This window comes from Amblyomma mixtum, chromosome 5 (assembly GCF_055824585.1).
Source record: "Amblyomma mixtum isolate Tamu chromosome 5, ASM5582458v1, whole genome shotgun sequence".
NCBI classification, from domain to species: Eukaryota; Metazoa; Arthropoda; class Arachnida; order Ixodida; family Ixodidae; genus Amblyomma; species Amblyomma mixtum.
This window is the reverse complement of record NC_143016.1, coordinates 86,916,010-86,937,334: the sequence shown is the minus strand read 5'-3', so window position 1 is coordinate 86,937,334 and position 21,325 is coordinate 86,916,010. Positions and strand designations below refer to the sequence as shown.

The following is a 21,325-nucleotide window of genomic DNA, read 5'->3' as shown; positions in this document are numbered from 1 at the left end:
TGTCGCTTCTTCCCTCGTTCACCTGCTCCCACAAAGGCTGGCTGGCTGGCTCGCTTGCTTGATCACTCACTCACTCACTCACTCACTCACTCACTCACTCACTCACTCACTCACTCACTCACTCACTCACTCACTCACTCACTCACTCACTCACCTCACTCACCTCACTCACCTCACTCACCTCACTCACCTCACTCACCTCACTCACCTCACTCACCTCACTCACTCACCTCACTCACTCACCTCACTCACTCACCTCACTCACTCACCTCACTCACTCACCTCACTCACTCACCTCACTCACTCACCTCACTCACTCACCTCACTCACTCACCTCACTCACTCACCTCACTCACTCACCTCACTCACTCACCTCACTCACTCACCTCACTCACTCACCTCACTCACTCACCTCACTCACTCACTCACTCACTCACTCACTCACTCACTCACTCACTCACTCACAGGGCGAAGCTAAACTAGCTAAACCAAACCCCGTCCTTGTGATGTAATTAAGGAGCAAACACTGCGAAGCTGATTCCACACTCACGCACTCAGCACAATGCACCTCCAAAGCGAAGCGTTGATAACAGCGACATCCTTCCCAGCGTTCTGTCACATTACTTACTCATGAATGAAGCGCCGGCAATCTGCCTGCCTTTATATGAATAATGAGCTCAGGCGCTCGGATGATGAATCCACTTTCTCTCGATGCCAGCGCTCTGTGTAGCCGCCGCCGTGCAGTACAAAAGCCAAAGTGCGAAAGCATTTACTAATTAGCTCGCCCTCGGTATCGCCCGCGCGCGCACAAAGCAGCGGCGCCGGCTCCCGATCCGCGTGGCTTCGTTCGCTCGCCGCCGGAGCTTCGCGCGTGAAGCGGCGCTGCTCCTCCGCCCCCGGGGCTCTGTTTTCCCGAGGCGCCCCGTGGCGCCCCGTGGCGCTCGCACAGAGAGAGAGGGGGGAGGGAGCGAGGGCGCGACCGCCGCTTTGTGACTGCTCGTAAGGAGTTAATTATGAGGATCAACAAAGCGCTCCTGAGCGCACACACACACGCACACCGTGCACCGAGGGCGACCGTCTTGGAAATGCGGGGGCAAGCTTGGGTAAAGCACCGCTCTCCAGAGTCAATAAACACCGAACTCCGCCGTGCTTCGTTCGTCCGCGCACTCACATACACACACACACAGACACACAGGCATGCACACTCGCTTCCTTTCCCACGTCCTCTATGTCACTCCTCAGAGTCATCTTTCGTTCTCTCTTGTGTCTCCAGCAATCAATGTGAAGGCAAACAGATCTAAGCGATATGATTTTGCTGATCAGAAGTTGTGGGAATTTTATTGCCTAAGCGATGATACTCTCTTTCTGTGAAAACGCCTATGCGCGTGACCGAAGGCACCCACTAGCCAACACGTTGAGTTCCCCTCCCCTTCCCACCCCTGCTCATCTTGTCTCTCTAAAAGCGCCATCACCCACTCAGCCATCCAGCCATCAACCTACCCATCCACTCGCCTAGCTCCACCCTTAGTAACGTCGCACACGACCAGAATATCTACCTACCTCCTCTCAATATGAGCCCAGACTGCAGCGGAATGAACCAGCGACGGCGCAATCGAATTCAAAGAGGCAGTGGCAAAGATAGCAAGGAAAGCCACAAACCATCCCCTACCCACCCCATCTCCCTATAGCCAATGGGTTGCCGACATCGCTTCCCCATATGCGTCACTCCCTAACCTTGTACAAGCCAGCAAAAAATAAAAGCGAAATTGATTCATGCAACTTTAGGGCAGAAATGATCCAAGGAAAAAGCCCCATCCTAGAAGCGCGTCTTTCTTAAGCAGTTCATGGCATCAGAACATCTGAGCATGTGACGCTTTATTTTACCATTTTATTCAATGGTTTCCCTTTAGGGGCATACTGACGCTTGAGGCTGAATTCACTGAACACTTCGGACCAGCTTAATGAAGGTAGCCGCTCTTTTTCGGTAATAATCACCTTCAGCAGGCGTCAGCTCCAACGATCATGTCACGCATGCAACGTAATAGACAGAGCCCAGTCCTCGCAGATATTCTATCAGCAGAAGGTAAACGCAGGATATTTTGGCTAGCGCATTATTACTAAGCTAAAGGTGACACCTGCACCATGTCCTCCATGGGCACTGAACATCCTACCTGAGTACGGTGCGCCAAACACTCCAGTAACACCAAGGCGAACCAGGCTTACCAGGTTTGTGTCTACATCGAAATACTCGCGACCTCATTATCAGCTGCCAAACTCCAGAGCCACTCAGGCGCCGCAGCGGGTCTTGTGAGAAAGAACAGCGTCGCATGAACGGAAGCAGCAGATGGCTTCAGGGCTCGTTCAGAAAAACACCTTAAGTATACACTCCGCATTGTCGAATACTTAGAGTGCTAGCAAAAAACGACAAAGATGGGGACACAGTGCTGTTCTCCTTGTGTGCTTTTTTTTTTGTTAGCGCTTAAAGTATTACACAATAGGCGTATACCAACTTGCTCAAATTTCTCCTCTGACACATTGTGCGCGATGTGCGAACTGTGCCGAAGCTGGCTAACAGCCTCACCTATACAAGCGCCACTGTTCACCGCTTTTGCAACGAACACTTTCGCAAGTACTTTTCCTTTGTAGAGAACGCACAAGAGTAGTGCTCTGCGTTCATAACTCCTTCTCGTTATCATTATGCTAAACAGTAACGGGTCTTTTTCGAATCACGAGGGATGCAAAAAGCGTTAAGTGCTTCAGCGTTAATGGAGTGGTTGCGCTATATGAAACCACGTTCGCGAAGCCTAGTTCACTGAATGCTTCTCTAAATGTAGCCTGCAGAACTTCGAGCGTCGCACATTAGCCGATCGAGCTGTTGCACTCGTTTCAACGGCAGTCCGACACGCCACCCCTACGTCGAAAAGGGTTTCTCTAAAATTGCCGACGAAACATACTGGCGACCGCTTTGTGTCGCTTCTGCAGAGAGCTTTACGTTTTGCCGATCGCCTAGTTCGCGGACCTTTCTTTACCGATCAATGCAGCCGATTTTTAAAGCATGAGGTACTTTTTGGTCCCATTCTCGCGAAATCCAGGTGAACACCATCCGGAAATCACTGTGAACCTTGTTCGAAAACTACCGAACTTAACTGTAAGAGCAACAGCCAACATCAAAAAAACAAAAAAAAAACACTTACCACATTATTGTCCAGAGCAAAATTCGAGCCAGCACCGGCGCAAAAACAGCAGCTTCGTTTCCTGATGCCTTACAACTGTGCCATTCAAAGCCGTAACCGAACATTCCCTGGCTTAAACCCAAAATACTTTGTTTCAGGCCCTTTTTGCCTCCAGCACCTAGAAAACACCGGCAATTCAGAAAAAGGGGGACAAAATTCGGTGCTTAAATGTCCTGAAACGCCGTAGAAATTCTGTTTTCGTCCAACTTTACCCCTCATATTCCCAGACAAAAGGTATAACTCCCTGAATAGAACACCATTGCCTTAGAGCACTCGTCCACCGCCGCAGGCTTTAGCGATAAGGGGTCTAACTGGTAACCTCTCACTCTGCGATTTCTTACGTGCCTTCCTCATCTTTCATTTTTTGTTCTGCGCTTCCAAATGCAGTTGTGACCACGCAACTGAGCCGGTTGAATCCAAAGGCAGAAAGGTTCGACTACATCGCTAATGCAAGCTTTGTGTAACTGCACATGGATGTGAGAAGGCGGCCAAAGCGCTCAGAAGCACGGACAAGGCCTATGGACAGCGGCCGAGCACTATGCCGCGTCACAGAGCGAAAGAAATAACTGGCGCTGATCACACTGCTCATCACGAAAAGCAGAAGTGGCAGAGCAGAGCAGCACTTAAAGTTCCGAAAGCTGCGAGAGAAGCCGCTGATCGCGGAGGCTACTCAAGCCGCGAAAGCAGCCAAGGAAGCCATGCGTGCGCCTTGTTCTAAGAAAAGGAACGGACGAAAACAGGGTCACGTTCAGCAGTCAAAGGCAGCGGCCTCTAACAGTGTCAACTTACCAGCATCTACGAGGGGTCCTATAAGTTACTCCGCCTTTCCAACGATGCTTTTCGGGCTTGCACGTACTCTCAGCGGAGAGACAGAGCCGAAATTTTTCGCGATTAATGCAACAACCGCATGCTCTCTGGATAGAAATTGCAATCACCCACTCTTTGTGGCAGAGACCAGTTGTCCATGGTTTTCATTGAAAGCATCGCAATAAGGCTCTTTCTTTCTCTTTTTCTCTCTCTCGGCTTTTTTGGAGCCACTGCTGGCTACTACACATTTCTGGCATGTCGCATAAGGATTCCGACGGAGATTATATATATTGCACCTCCGTAGTAGCACTACTTTCATTACTTGCAAGCCCTTTTGACGACCGACAGAGCGCGCTAAGAGACCTTCACGGGACACTTGTCAACCTTTCCTCTCTCTGACTCTCACTACAAAGGTTGCGTAGACACTGGAACGAAATGTTGCAATTCCCTCTCTGTATGTTAAGTAAAAATGCAGATTGCGATGATGCTAGCATAAATGTGTCATTAGTTATTACTGTCTCGTTGTAGACGCAGTCAGACGTGGCCACAGGCACCGTAATTAAACGTGAAAAAGCATGCTGCAACCCTGATTTCTACACGAAGGCTAAAAGCGCTCCCTTTCTGCCACACGAAGTGGTGATAAGACAGGTCTGTGGACCGAGGACGTGCACTGAGTGGAGGCATTGTCCCCTACAAAAGCAGAGCGCCGTGACCGCACGTACTAAGGGGTGGGCGATAAGGGAGGAAAGGTGAATTAAAAACCTGTGGGCCACGCTGTTTAACCCCATCTTTAGGGTCAAGGCTATATAATTCTGAAGTTTACGGTAGCTGATAAAAGCAATACGCGATAGAATCCTCGCGGTGGCACTTCTGGCGACAGCGTTCCGATACTTATGTCCAGATACCTACGGTACAGATACTTTTGTCACCGTCTGTACATTAACGAACAATTAAATTGCCGGGTGATGATCGGACAGAACCTGCCACTTTTTTACCTATGCGTGGACACAAAGTATCTGACTATATATGTACTTCCTACGCTTGGTCTTGTCCGCTCTGTTAGCGGTATCTTGTCAAAGCCGCGTACTATCTATCGGGGACAAAAGTGATATGCACCACGCGGCGGGAGCTGGAGCAACGGAAAACTGCAGAATTTTGGCGAGCTAAAGCACGAAACATTGAGACGAGCCAAGCGACATGCCTGCTGATAATAAAGGTCACGCAATGGCTGTCTCGATCCGAGATGCCGCCTGTAGATGGCGTTGCAAGGTAGGTTTCTGTTGCTTCGGCTTCCGCCGCGTGGAGTATGCCACTTTTGTACCCGATAGTACTATCGAGATGAAAATATTACGGCGAGCGTGCTCTCGAAAAAAAAAAAAAAATTGCAGCTCTACCTCGCGACATAAACGCATGGTATTGATGCCAGCGGATAGAGCATGCTGGTCCCCTCGTACCGTGACAAATTCATGCGATTAGATTGCATGGCGGAAAAAAGAAACGCACTCTCGTGTTCCGTAAATTTTGATCGCGATAGTACATAGGTAACGATTTTTAGTAATATCTCAAGAGCTAGACAATTTACGCAGCAAGAATTGAGCCTAAACGCATGGTACTTTGGGTCGGCAGAGCACGAGGGCGCAAGTGCATGCGTTCGTAAGAAATGTCGGAGCGCGAAGACGATAATATCTGGACTGAAGAACGATGCTAAATCAAATGACTACAAAAAAAGAAGGGAGGGGGGGATGTTACCTTCAACAGAGTCAACTCTCTTCACCCCATGCGTCACTCTTTTTCTTCTCCAAATCTGACACACGTGAAATAGCCGGGAAATTATCACAGCCGTCAAAGCAATGACGAAGTGGCAATGCCGAAAATTCTTTTATTGTTTGTTAACTTCAGCTTCCGCACAGAACTGATTTGTGGTCGTTTCGAATATTTTTCTCTTGTCAAGTCAAGTAACCCTCGTCATTGCTAAAATATTTAGGGGAATCTCCGGAGGAGGAATACTGTATTTGTAATAAGGGAGCAGCTAAGCATTAGCACCCAGCCAAGCGCGGTCATTCGGCTACAAAAGAAAGCTATACAGCTTTCCTTTGTTGTCCTATAACTGCGCTTGGGCGGGTGGTAATGTAGAATTGCTCCATTATTACCTTCACTTCAAAACACCGTGGCTTAACTTTTCCAGAAAGTCCTATTCTCATTCATAGAACAGACTAAACAGAATTAAACAGTTACACCTATTTCCAGGATTCGCATTGAGCCGAACAGCGCACCAGAAAATCACACGGACTAGAGAAGAACTAACGCGGACAAGCGCTGATGTACAACTAAACTTTATCCATAAGATCATCGTATTAAGTGCAATAAGCCAATGCTATTCAATTCCTGTTTACAGGAGGTGCTTCGAGGCCTGGATTGGGAACACTCGGGGTAAGAGTTAATGGGGAATACCTAAGTAATCTACGATTCGCTGACGACGTTGCCTTGCTAGTCACTCCGGAGATTTACTGTAGAGCATGATCAATGAGTTACGCAGGCAGAGCAGAACGGTGAGTCTAAAATTAACGTGCAGAATACCAAGTAATGTTCGACAGTCTAGCAAAGGAACAGCAGTTCGTAATTGGTAGCGAGGTGCTGGAAGTAGTGAGGGAATGCGTCTACTTAGGGTAGGCAGTGAGCACTGATCCCGATCATGAGAGGGAAATAACTAGAAGAATAAGAATGAGGTGGAGAACATATAGCAGCTTCTCTCAGATCATGAATGGCACTTTACCAATATCCCTCAAGAGAAAAGTAAAAAGTATACAACAGCTGTATCTTACCGGTACTCACCTATGGGCAGAAACGGTGAGGCTAACAAAGAGGGTTCCGCTTAAGTTAAGGACAACGCAGCGAGCTATGGAAAGAAAATTGATAGGTGTAATGTTAAGAGATCGGAAGCGGGCGTAGTGGGTGAGAGAACAAACGCGGGTTAATGACAGCGTAGTTAAAATCAAGAGGAAGAAGTGGGCTCGGGCAGGGCATGTAATGCGAAGGCAAGATAACCGCTGGTCTTTAAGAGCAACGGAGTGGATACCAAGAGAAGGCAAGTGCAGCAGAGGGTGACCGAACTTTGGGTCCGTGGATAAGATTAATAAATCGGTGGGATACGGTGAGCGCTGCTGGAAAAGGACAGGGTTAAAGGAGAGACAAAGGGGAGGCCTTTGCCCTACAGTGGGAGTAGTCAGGCTGACAGTGATGGTGAATAAGTACAAAAACCGCGACCTTTATTGATCAGTGAAGAAATTTGGGCTTGTTGGTGTATATCCATGATTCACAACAGCGCAGCAAACACGAACAGAAGGAAGGCTTCGACAAAACAGGTTCTGATTTCAACTGAACTTTAATACAGGAAGGGAAGGGAAGAATCTTGGCGAACAAAAACAAAAAAATCGGAAGGGATACTTAAGCTCCGCCTGAAGGGTATAACGCGATAGCGTGATTGGCTAATTAATGCCCATTTGTGCGGAAATGGTCTTCCTCGACTTTGCACTTATAGATCCCTTGGATTCATCATACAGCTCCCTGCGCAGTACTGCAGCGGTTCAGCGATGCACCACTGCTCTGCAATCGCGGGTGCTGCCATATCTGGGGCGTGTGCGACCGATGTTGCTCCTCGTGAACGACCATAATTTGACTGCCAACTGCCACTCGGGTCAGTTTGCTCACAATCAGATGGGCAGGTTGTGATGGCGCCACAAGGTCACGTGACCTAGGTGACCCATCCGGTGGCTTCTCCGGGGATGTTTCTCTGTCAACGCCGACGGCGCCGGGTTTTCCGCAGAACTGGAGCTTTAACGCTATCACATTAAAAAGAAAAAAAAGACTGGCATGCAAGGCGCTAACTACATCGAACCTGTCCAGCAACCGCTAAACACTCTGGCCAGATTTCCTAGAGTGCCTATCTTGGTTTGTAGCAGAAATAAGTATGCGTTAAGGGTTATCTTCCGCTTGCCAGAGTGTTTTATGGTTCATGGTTAACGATACGTTGTTGGACACGTGAGCATCTAGTTCGCGCCTTGTATGCCGGGTTTTGTTTTTGTCTGTTGTTTTTGTTCGCCAAGAATCGTGATGTATAATTTGTACCCTTCCTTTAATAAAGTGCAGTGGAAGTCAGCGTCTGTTTCGTCCAAGTCTCCCTTCTGTCCGTGTTTGTGCGCTGTTGTGAATCATTAATTTATATCGACTCGCCCAAATTTCCTCACTTGTTATTTCTAGGACAGTGGGCTCTTTTCTTTGCTCTAATTAACAAGAAGAATCCGAATCACATCGTGGCTCTTCTAGCTCTGTGCGTGTGCAAGGCAAGGACACTTTCTCGGCATGTGCGGTATGGTCTGTGACCTCTCGAAGTTGAAGCTATGGTTACCTTCTTGGAACCTTCTAGAGGGCACTCCAGGATAGTATATTACATCGTACGGTCTGCGTGGTGCCGACAAACTCGTTTCTTCAAGGACCACCAATGGGCGACGTGTGGTCTTAATAGGGGGAAACCGCGCTGACTGGGCTTGGTGTGCAATTTCCTTTCGGATCATGGAATTGCTTTCTAGCAGTGTTCGGATTACGTTGCCCTCTCGAAAGCCTGACCCTAGGCCACCAAGGAGGGTTGTTATCATCGGTGATGCCGTTCTTCCATCATCATCATCATAATCATCAGCCTGACTACACCCACTGCAGGGCAAAGGCCTCTTCCATGTCTCTCCAATTAACCCTGTCCTTTGTCAGTTGCCGCCACTGTATCCCCGCAAACTTCTTAATCTCATCCGCCTACCTAACTTTCTGCCGTCCCCTGCTACGTTTGCTTTCTCTTGGAATCCACTCCGTTACCCTTAAGGACCAGCGGTTATTTTGCCTTCGCATTACATATGCCCTGCCCAAGCCCATTTCTTCCTCTTGATTTTAACTAAGATGTCATTAACCCGCGTTTGTTCCCTCACCCACTCCGCCCTCTTCCGATCTCTTAACGTTACACCTATCATTTTCCTTTCCATAGCTCGCTGCGTTGTTCTTAACTTAAGCTGAACCCTCTTTGTTAGCCTCCACGTTTCTGCCCCATAGGTGAGTACCGGTAGGATACAGCTGTTGTATATTTTTCTCTTCAGGGATATTGGTAAGCTACCATTCATGATCTGAGAGAACCTGCCATATGCGCTCCACCCCATTCTTATTCTTCTAGTTATTTCCCTCTCATGATCCGGATCTGCGGTCACTACCTGCCCTAAGTAGACATATTCTCTTACTACTTCCAGCACCTCGCTACCAATTGCGAACTGCTGTTCCCTTCCTAGGCTGTTGAACATTACTTTGGTTTTCTGCATGTTAATTCTTAGCCCCACCGTTCCGCTCTTCCTGTCTAACTGATTGATCATGCTTTGCAGTTCTTGTCCTGAGTGGCTTAGCAAGGCAATGTCATCAGCGAATCGCAAATTACTCAGGTATTCTCCATTAACTCTTATCCCCAACTGTTCCCATTCCAGTCTCCGGAATACCTCCTGTAAGCAGGCAGTGAATAGCATTGGCGAGATTGTGTCTCCCTGCCTGACACCTTTCCGTATTGGAATTTCCCTTATAAAAATTTCTATAGACAGTCCATAGACTGTCTATAGACTTTAGTCTATGAAGTCTATAGACTTTCTATAGACAAATCCTTTAGACTGATCTATAGACAGTCTATAGATTTATGGCCATACACTTTTAGTAGACTTTTGTCTATAGACAGTCTATAGACAAATGTCTACTGAAAGTCTACAGGTCTATAGGAAGTCTATAGACACAGGTCTATAGACAGTCTATAGACGATCTATAGACTTATGGTCATTCATTTCCTATAGAGCTGTCTATAGACCGTCTATAGACACTTGTCTATAAACGGACTATAGACGACCTATAGACTTATGGCCATAGACTTCCTGTAGATTACTGTCTATAGACAGTCTACAGACAAAAGTCTACTGGTCCAATAGACATATGTCTATAGACTGTCTATAGACATTCCATAGGTGTGTAGCCTGGCAGTGCTATAGACCTTTGTCTATAGACAGTCTATAGACCTCTGTCTACTAAACTATTAGTAGACCATTATCTATAGACTGCCTATGACTGTCCACAATCATTGAAAAAGGTCACCAGACAGAGTTCACACATGAAACAATCAATATACTTACAAATTTAGTTTATTTCCAAGCTATCCAGGCTGGGAATATGCAATACATGCACCATAAGAATGCACCACAGTAACATAAAAGTTGAAAGTAACAGTCCGGCTAGTTTCCTCAGAAGCATTCTTGTGGCCTGTTGTCTGTAGTAAATCATCCGGGCATGTTCACCTGTACAGCACAAAGGAAAAAAATAATATAAGAGGAACTGAAAAAAAAAATTCCCATTCCATCTCTACACATGTGCTTCACAATGCAAGGCACATCCTGGCTATGCCATTCTAGAAAGGCAATCTTGATCTTTTGGTTTGGTTTTATGGGGTTCAAAGACCCAAGGCGACACAGGCTACGAGACGCCGAAGTGAAAGGCTGGGGAATAATTTCGGTCACCTGTGCAGAGTACACCGGCCTTTAGCATTTTGCCTCTATTAAAATGCGACCGCCTAGGCCGGAATCGAACCTGCATCTTTCAGGTCGCCATACGAACATGATAGCTACTGAGCTATCACGCCGGCTCAATCGTTTCAGTAAATACACGACAGATTATAAGTGTCGTCATAAAACATTGTAACAAAGACCCCGAATCCTTGCAGCACTCTACTCTGAATCCAGTACTGATATTGATTTCTGTATGGCAATACTGTTACAGCCAATACTGATCTCTTTATGGCAATCCTTTTACACTATTTGTAACAGAAGACTTCGAACAATTGTGCCACATATCTGCACTGACTCCCAAGGAGCTGTTAAGAATGCCACCTCCATAAAATACAGATTCAGTGCACCTTAAAGAGGGATCCAAAAAGGAGAATATTGCAGCATTTATTCTTATAACCGCTATAGAAGAAGCGCTTCATAATACCCTGCGTGAATTAAGCCTGGTACACCCGGCCAAATTTTTAACTGGCTCATGTGTTGCATCGCTAAATGCACCTTGTAAAAAAGGTGCCTTTCGGCTACACTGCTGGCATATTCATGCTGTAATTTAACGAGTGAAATGTCATTTCGTGGTTCCTTTTTGTTCATATAATGTTTGAGTGCAGTACATGCGTGTTTAGACCAACGTTATCAGAAACATTCGTCTGCCACTACGAACAGCTGAAACAAGCGGCATACGCAGCAATGGATCTGGTCCATATGGCCTCATCCTCTGGGTAAAGTGCCCCTCCTTTCATGGCGGACAAGTCGTTTACCCAGATTAGTGCGAATGCGCCACCAGAACCTTTGCTGCGTATTCCGCTTGTTTCGGCTCTTCGTAGCGGCAGACGATGAATATTTCTGATAACTTTGATCTAAACATGCAAGTACTCCACTCAAACATTATATTAACAAAAAGAAACTATGAAATGCCATCTCACACGTCAAATTACAACATAAATATGCCAGCAGTGTAGCCGAAAGGCACCTTTTTACAAGGTGCATTTAGCGATGCAACACCTAAGCCAGTTAAAGATTTGGCCGAGTGTACGTAAGCCGATACTCAAACGGGCACAAGCTATACAAAACCAGCAGGCAGAAGCAACCAGTTCACCACAGATTTGCCCCTATAACTTGAAGCACAAAGACGGAACAGCATACTCGTACATCTGCGCGCGCTCCTAGAAACAAGCGGGTTGCAGCGCTTCCATGCCGCGCTCATTATTCAGAAAACTAATACAACACACAGAGGCTGCAGCTGCGCCGTTTCAAAAGCAGTCGCGAGGTTGAGACAGCAAATTACTGTCACGATAAAATACCGTCTGAAATTCACTTAGTTTTTCCTTCAAGTGCAGCTCCAACAGCGCAGTAAAGAGGTGTGTTTCTTGCATGGAGGCAGCCTAACCCAACGCTGCTAGAAAAATCAGCGAAAGCATTGAACGTGCTCAAAGTAGGAAGTATTTCAATGAAACAATTAACGCCTTCAACAGGCGCAGCTATAAAAACACGAGAGCTTAATTTAATTTTAGGCGCAAATAAGCGGCGAGTCACATCGGCGCTTTCGTAACGTAGCAGTCTGAAATCAGAAACACATACTTTGCTTCTCGCGCAAATGGTATTCTAGAAATCTGTGCACGCGTGAGCGAGATTCATGAACGAACCACTCGAAACGAAATGTAAGCCACCTCTTGTCGAGCCGACCCTTACAAAAATGGATGTCGAGTTTCTTTTGAACATGTATGGAGAGCCTAATGATTCTAAAGGATCTCTATAGAAACTCGCTGTCTATCGAGTCAGCTCATTAAGTAGTCTATTTACTCTTTAACGAGACCTAACTATAAAATCTTGCTCTGTACGCAGTCAACAGAGATTCTTTAGAATTGGTTCAATAAGAGTTCATAATGAGTCAAATTTTATAGAATTTCTTTCGTGCCTTCACTATATGAACTCGCTCCGTTCGCAGTCAAAACAAATTCAATAGAATTTCCTCCGTAAGACTTTATAATGAGTCAAATTTTATAGAATTTCTTTCGTGCCTTCACTATATGAACTCGCTCCGTTCGCAGTCAAAACAAATTCAATAGAATTTCCTCCGTAAGACTTCATAATGAGTCGAATTTTATAGATCGTGTTTTGTGCCTTCGCTATATGAACTCGCTCCGTTCACAGTCAAAACAAATTCAATAGAATTTCCTCAGTAAGACATCATAATGAGCCAAATTTTATAGAACTTCTTTCGTGCCTTCACTATATGAAGTCGCACCGTTCGCGTTCAAAACAAATTCAATAGAATTTCCTCCGTAAGACTTTATAATGAGTCGAATTTTATAGATCTTGTTTTGTGCCTTCGCTATACGAACTCGCTCCTTTCGCAGTCAAAACAAATTAAATAGAATTTCCTCCGTAAGACTTTATAATGAGTCGAATTTTACAGAGCTTGTTTTGTGCCTTCGCTATATGAACTCGCTTCGTTGGCAGTCAAAATAACTTCTATAGAAATGGCTCGGTATCGCTTCAAAATGAGTCAAATTTTTTAGAGCTTGTTTCGTGCCTTCGCTAAATGAATTCGTTCCTTTCGCAGTCAAAACAGAATCTGTTGCATTCTCTCCGTAAGACTTCTTAAGCCAAATTTTATAGATATTGTTCGCAGTTTTCACTATATCAATTCGCTCTAAAAGGCGGTAAAACTTTAAATCAAACTGCACATCAGCAAGCTAGAAATAATTCAACGCAAGCATATAACATTAAATTTTCGAAAGGCACCTCTGAATCGACGACCGATCTCAAGAAAAATTTGGCAGAACACAGCGGCAATGTATTCGTTTGCTTTCTTGAGTAAAAAAACAACCTCACCGCCGTTACGATCACTTGAAATCGCCAGAAACTGGATCAACAAAGCGTACAAATACCTGTAGCGAATATTTTTTTCCTCATTGAAAGACAAAATATGATCAACTCTCACTACTGACTAATGAGCATGAATAGGAGTAGCCTTGTATATCGTTGTCATTGCATTCGCCTTTTTTCGAGTTCTTGTTGATTTGTGTCTGCACCAGTTGTTTCCTTTTTTTTGGCGAAAAAATGGGCCTTCTTCCCGTAGCGTCCTGTCTATAGCATAAACGCTGCGCACGTGCTCTACCACGAGCAATGTTTGCCGACCAAGCACACGACGCACTGTGCGACACTAATTCGGTGCAGTATTAGCAGAACCTCGCCAAAACTTCGTAAGCCACCTTTCCAGCATCGCAAAAACACTTTTACAATGGCGTTGCGGCTCGCGAGGGTCGGGAGTTGGGTGCAACACTGAGGCCTGGCAAAGCTGCGTTTCACCGTTCCGTCGCGACTGCAGCGTGGTGACGGTTCATTTGACGGCTTGACAGAGTTGCGCCTAATTCCTTTATCGCCGCAACAATACAAGGCAGAAGCGTGCACAAGAGGCGCGCGACATTTTTCGGACAATATATTTCTCCAGTGCTGCACCCGATTTCTGCCAACCCCCCCCCCCCCCTCTTAAAAAAAAAATGACCTCAATGGTAAAGACCCCTTCCGCTGTAAAGAGAGGCTGACTTCGTGAGTTTTGCAAAAGAATAAACCTGTAGTTGAGACGGGCAGCCGCTACAGTAAACAGGCCCATTATTAAGATTATGTTCCTAACGTGCTTTTTTTTATCTTCGCTAGTATCTGTAGACATAAATTAATAAATATTGTTTGTTTTAAGCGCTTCCCACATTTTGCAACAGACCAGCTATCAGGACTACAATTCAACTTCACTGTGTGACGAAAATTCCTTTACCATGCTGGCATGGCCCCACCTTGAGTATTTAGTCGTTAGGTGCGTATTAACTCTATGTTAGGTGCAATGCTGCTGGCTTTTCTAGTCCGAGCAGATTTGCGCGCGCTTCATGCGGACGCCTACCGCGCAGTCTGATAGTCGATCCTCGACTCAAGGACGCTGAACCAGGCGTTGCCTTCTCAAGGGAGGGAGATGCGTATAGAACCACGTTGGTAGAAATGCCAGCACTTCTAATTATGAGTCCTGCCACACAGAATGAATTTCGCACCACAGAGTTACCGGCTCTCCCAAGGAAACAGAAACCGAAACTCCGTACACGAGCAGCGGCAAAAAATAAAAAAAAGTCACACCGAAGCCAATCCAGTCCAATCCCAAAGTCGTCAGCAGCGGCGCCATGTTCTTTTTGTTGCCGGCCGGCCGGGTGGCGTTTCGGGCGTAGTTTTTTTTTGTTGCTGTTGCGCCTTGTGTGTTTTCGTGCTGTGGTTTTCGAATGTGCTACAAAACTGGTGCGTGACCTGCGCGCTTCGAAAGACCTTCTGAAGCACCTGAAGTTCTTCTCAAGATATTGGACGTCGTATTGCGCCCTGCACCACGCCGTGACAATGCGGGCATCAAAGTGGAAGAACGAACGATCTTGTGTGATTGCTTACGAATGTGAGTACAGTTCTTGAAATTATCTGCCAAAATGTTGTACTGGGGTGCGTGAAGTGCTGTAAATGCTGCTGGGTGTTGTCTAACAACTTCTTCGGAGTGCAGTAGAAGTTTGAGTTCGATGCAACGGCTTCCGCAAGTGCGCTGTTTGCACGTGACCGCGAACCTGTCACACAGCCACGGAAACCGTCGCTTCGCGCCTATAACTTCCTCTCCGCAGCGACGAAGTTGTGACATGGAGTACAGTTGCATGTTTTTACTCATGATATCGTTGTGCTCATTATTGCGATGATTGGGACCAACGAGCGGAAAGCACTGTGTTGGAACGACGTATGCTTCTCAGTGGCAGTAGTTCCCGGCGTTTAGTTTTTTCGTGCTTGTATGTGTGCGTGTGTACAGGGTATAATTCCAAGCTGAACAAAACATGGTCTGCCGAGTCCACGTTACAAATGCTCACAGTACTCAGGCCGTTCAGTGCCTAGAAGTGGAATGACGATGTAGCTACAACCGACTAGAGTTGCGCACGTCAAATGCAAGAGGAATGTTGCCGATGAGTTTCGCCGCGAAAATAACTTTTGGTAATCTCTTTCCGGCGTTATTCGCTCATAGAGAGTGTTTGTGGGCACTGGCTTTGTTTTGTTTTTTTTGGCATTTCAAGCATACTTCGTACTGGTGCAAAACTGAATTGCACACTTACGGCTGTACCATCGCAAACTGCGCATGATGTTTTCGACTATGCTTTGAAATAATTTTATTTCGAAGGAATTTATGGTGACGCATGCGGTTTCTCCAGAGTTTATCAAAGAGAGAAGTACTGAGACTTGGATTTGGCCGAGATGTTCCCACTTGCACTGTAGTGTCATGCCGTAAAAAGCTTATTATTTTATATTGTGTTTTGTTATGTCTGTGGTATTGGTGCTGATTCATTTGCCTGGCTGTAATCTCACTGCTTTTCTGCAGCAACTGGAATATAGCTTTATTGATCTCGCTACCAGAGTGCTAGAGATATCGTGAGTTTTTAATTTATGTAACTGAATGGAGTCATTTATATGGATGCAATGGATTATACTGGCTAGCAGTTTAAAATAGTTATGTGACATTGTTAACGCACTTAATATCTTTCTACAACTATTTCAGCAGTGGCAATCCAGCATTAGTGGAGCAGGGAAGTGAAAAGTTTTCTAAATGCAGCAGGATCAGAATCCATCCCTTTGCTTAACGAGGGGGTCGTCGGCATCACCATCTTGTCAGATGTTTAGTGAGTGCAATTACTGTGTTTGAGTAGCCATTCCCAGAGACTCAGATGTAGACGCTTTGTGCTGCCTGTGAGCTACTGAGGTTGAGTGACAGCTGTTATCAGTTTTCACTGCACCTAATTTACTTACTGCAATTAATCAGTCACTTGTAAAACACAGAAGACAGGTGAATTAGTTCTCTAAAAAAGTGATTGTGATTGTCACTGCATTATAGTGGCAATAAATATGTATTAGATGAATACTGTTACAGGCTAATGTAATAGTTATTCATTCTTATGAAATGTTCTAGTCTGGCAGCAGTATCAGTCACAGGTGGGTGGTGTTTATAGTTCTTTTCGAAGTGTACATGCCATTTATTTTGAAATCATATACTTCCTGTATTGTGCTGTTAGTACTCTTCAAAGCTAGATCACTAGAGTACTACTACTTGTAGATTCTGATCTGATTGATGCTTTTGTTTGCATTAGTGTGAAAGCAGTTGTGTGCTAGGTCTCACTGACTAATTTTTTTTCTTTGGCCTATACGCAGACATCTGGGTACTTCAGACTGGCAAGCATGGGTGGTGCCTACCTGACACCTCCTCGTCTCTGCGCAGACAAGAATGATGCACCTAATAATCAACCGGCTATGTCACATCATTGGCTTACTGCAAGTGATCAGCACAGTTTATGAATGGAAATGCTGGTATCTATGCAATTGAATTATTGTACTGTGGGATATGCACAATGAAGATCACATCCAAAGAATAGATGGAAGTGCCGATATGAACCAACAATGCTTCCTTTTGACCAATTTTTATTTTCAGAATAATGCACTCAATTAAAAGATGTGAATTCTAAACTAAATATGTCTATACCAGCATAGTTAGGAAGTCAGATCTTGTATCAAGCATTTGCATATTTTAAATGTGTGCTTTGAGTTGGTTGTTAATATCCCAGCACATTTATCCTCCTTACTATTTACTACAAAGGAATGAAATAGATTGGTTTTCGAAATATTTGTTTTGTTTCTCTTCTAAACCGAATATAGCTTTTCTTCTCATTTTTCTTTTTGTTCAGTTCACTTGATTACTGCAGCATATCATAGCTTTCTTTAGCAGTGAATTTTGCAGCCTGCTTATGATGGTCTCTTAGATTGTTGGGCAAGCTGACCATTGTGAATCCAGGCAACACTTAAACTCAGCTCAGGAAAGCATATGCATAGGTATAGTATTAGTTGCCTGTGGACAGCAGCAGTTGAGTGAAGAAAGGGGGCTGTAACAGATGACATTCACAGCTTATGTTGTCACCTAACAAGGATTATTGAGCAGCCAACTGTCAAGCATCCTATTCTGGCCGCCCTGTAGTCCCTATGGTTGGATCAATTTGTACATGTGAAGCAATGTAGGAAAACACAAGTTACATATATGTAATGAAAGAAACCAGTTCTTTTGTTGGCACAGTCAGAGATTTGATGTACAGCTTTTTTGTGGTTAATAGCGAGTAGTGCAAACCAGTCTGAATTAAAATGCCAACAAAGGCGCATCCTTGTAGCAAACGGTAATATGCAGGATGGCTATCTGGTTCATTATTGCTCAGTATCAGACATAAAGTACTCCTTGAAATTTGCATCCTCATGGGACGATTTTTAGTCATGTAGAGTAGAAATGAATTATGTACTTTGTTTTGTCATTCTTGTTCTTTGCGTATTGCTTGAATTAAGAATTTATTCCTGCTCAAAGGAGTACAGACACCTAACTTTTGGGTGCATGTTTTCTGCTTTGTAATGATTCGTAAGGCATGGTTTATTATGTGGTATTCTAGTATGCCCGCTAAATAATTTACAGTTCAATTTCTTTCTCATGCTGTTTCGGTTTCAACAGCCGAACGATCACTGTGACATCAAAGTGTGCTTACAGGTCTAGGAGACATGAAGAAACTGATATAATCACTGCTTTGTCCTTTTAATTTGCTACAATGCTAAAGCCAAGCAGCCTCAACAGCCGGAATGACAACAAATGAAGAAGCAGCAATTTGCTGTTTTTTCATGCCTCATGTGACCTATAAGGGCACGTTAACGTTACATTCGTTGTTCGGATGTTGAAACCGTAACAGCATGAGAGAAAAATTCAATTATAAATTATTTATAGTTTGCAGCTGAATACCACCCGGTGATCCATGCGTAGTAGTGTCTTCCACATTACTGTGGAGAAGAAAGCATGCCACCAAAATTAGGTGTGTGTACTGTTTTAACAAGAGGCAGTTTAATTCTGGAAAGTAGATCTCACGTGTCCTCTTCAAAACAATTGTGACTCCTTCATCATGTTCACTCTGCTGTGCACGCAATCCTTGGGACAGCTGTAAATGATATCCTTTCAGAATACTACATAAAGGTATACAGTGCTTTCTAACTTTTAATTCTCACAGAATGAACATGCAGCTAGCCTTTTGCTGTGGCTCCAACTAGCATTGTGTACCTTATGTAGGGCATAAGTGAATAAAATTAAGGCAGGCATATACTCAGAGCTGTTGAAGGCAGAAGGCTAGGCAGTATTTGGGTCGCTACTCCACTGTTTTTTCGTGAAAACATACTCTCTTTGAGGTGTGATCTTCGTTGCACATGTGGCGCAGAAAATGAATCTAAAATTACTTGATTGTCTCAAAATAAACTGTGCTCGTACTGTTCGTGTGCCATGTCTCCTATCAGTTTCATCATAAATGCTGCTAATTACTAAGGCTCGCCAGGAGCTGCAAACGTTCAATTCCATAAGCTGCTGTAAAAGTTGCTAAGTGAAATAAAGTTAGTTGATTGTATGTCGTGTGCTGTTGCTCTGTATGATTTCTTGCATGCTTACAGCAATCAGTGGTTACATCATATATGTTACATTGTACATGCTGGGCTTCTATAGGAATGTGGTGGCCAATTAGTTATTGGAACTCATTACTCAGATCTTATACAGTGTCAAAAGCATCACATTGCAATGAAATAAATGCATTCCAATGGATTTACGTAAAATTCATATAACTAGTTTCAAAAGAAAGTTGTTACAGTATTTCTTTTAAAGGATGTTAGCCGTGTTCCTATAACAATGCGGTGGCCAATTAGTTATTGAAACACTGTACCCAAATTCTATACAAATTCAAAAGCAGCACATTACAATGAAATGAGTACACTCAAAAGAATTTCTAAACAATTTCTCAAGGAGTTTCTAAAGCAAGTCATTACAGAATTTCTTTTAAAGGACATTAGCCACATTTCTATAGCAATGCGGTGGCCAATTAGTTATTGAAACACTGTAGCCAAATTCTATACAGATTCAAAAGCAGCACATTACAATGAAATGAGTGCGCTCAAAAGGGTTTCTAAAGAGACTCCTCAAGGAGTTTCTAAAGCAACTCATTACAGTTTTTCTTTTAAAGGACGTTAGCCGTGTTCCTATAACAATGCGGTGGCCAATTAGTTATTGAAACTCTGGACAAAAATTCCATACAGATCTAAAAGAAACTCATTACATTTTAATGAGTAAATTTGAAAGACTTTCTAAAGAATCACAAAAGCAATTTTTGTAAGGGGACCTTTACCCAGCTTTCAAAATGAAGTGCCCGCAAGCCAGCGGCGGCGGCCAACGGCTCTGATGACAGACACGGACGAATCCATACGCGTGCAACGAAGGGGAGATGGGATGGAGCTCGTGGGTTCTTCGCGGTGTTTGAGCACGCCGGCCATTAGCGCCGGCAACGAATTTTATTCACCTATCACACTACACGCATTCCTCCAGCGCCGCTTGAATACAACTTTGACAAACGTCTCGCGCTCCAGTCTATCAAGACACCTTTGCTGAAACGTCGGCGTCGACGACGCGCACCGAGCGAGCGTCCATACGTAGCAAGCAATGCACACCTCAAAAAGAACAGCACTCCATGGTCCAGACAGGCGATAACACAAAGATAAGAAAATAAACGTAATCCACCACTGAACGAGACTGTATGTAAGTACGTTTTCGGAGGTGCAAAGTAAATTGAGCTCACACGGCGCTAACTAACGCACAGTTCCATTTCGGCCGTCATTCACAGGCTAAACGACATTTCTGGCCGCGCATCTGCCTTGAAACACGAAAAATCTAATAGACAGCTCGCGAGGAGCGGCTTATCATCAAGGGCATCGCACAGACTGCCTTTCCGCGCGTTAGTAAAGACAGCGGGACAGAGATAAGCGGCATTAGTCGAGAACCCGATGGCTTCCGCCTTAGAAACGAAGATAGGACGTTTGTAACTGTGCACATAATCTGTTCTGCACACACAGCTCTGCTTAGAGTGGTTTAGGAGACCAAATGAATAAAATATAAACGTGTAGACTTACCGTAAGCGGACGATGAAGCTGGATTTTGAAGAAAACGTAATCCGCGAACAACACGCCAACGCAATTGATGCAGCCACGCACAGGGTTGTTTGCAGCCCGAATGATTTTCCGCCGTCTCGCGGTAAAATGGGTAAAACGTGAAACAGAAACCCATTTCACGGTCGTATCTTTATCGCTCGCACTCTTGCCGTGTACAGCTTGATCTGATACCCAAGACCACCGAAGGCAATTGGTTTATAAGCTTAAATTCTTCGCTTACCTTCTAAAAATCTTATTGTTTTCGTGAAAACAGAACCGAAATCTAACTTCTTGTCGATATACGCGCCGCATCTCCCACCGAATATTATGTGGTACAATACTCAAATAATAATTATAAGGTTGCATAGCATAACGTCTTTTTTGCGTGTGTTCGTGTTTAGAAAACTGATATGCGCCACATCAGCGTGTCATCGGCTCCAAAGCAACAGGTGCAAGGGTAGGAACGAAAAAATACTGGCTTTGTGATTGTTGCGTCGCAGCACTTATTCACGTGAATACAAACTGCAAAGGTAGAAATGGCAGATGTTAATCGCACAGATGACCAGGCTCTTTGAGATTAATCTAAGATGTTTCTAAGGGATGGGCGCTTCCTTGAATTCT

At 44.7% G+C, this 21,325-nt stretch overlaps 1 long non-coding RNA gene across 1 annotated transcript; it reads right to left on the bottom strand.

Annotated features, from left to right (window-relative positions):
* Positions 1-10,233: 10,233 nt before the first annotated feature.
* Positions 10,234-20,752, bottom strand: LOC149342898 (uncharacterized). The gene is made up of 2 exons (XR_016282686.1): positions 20,687-20,752; positions 10,234-10,402 (listed from the first exon to the last, which is right to left on the bottom strand). It is a non-coding gene; the product is annotated as an uncharacterized LOC149342898 (long non-coding RNA).
* Positions 20,753-21,325: the final 573 nt, after the last annotated feature.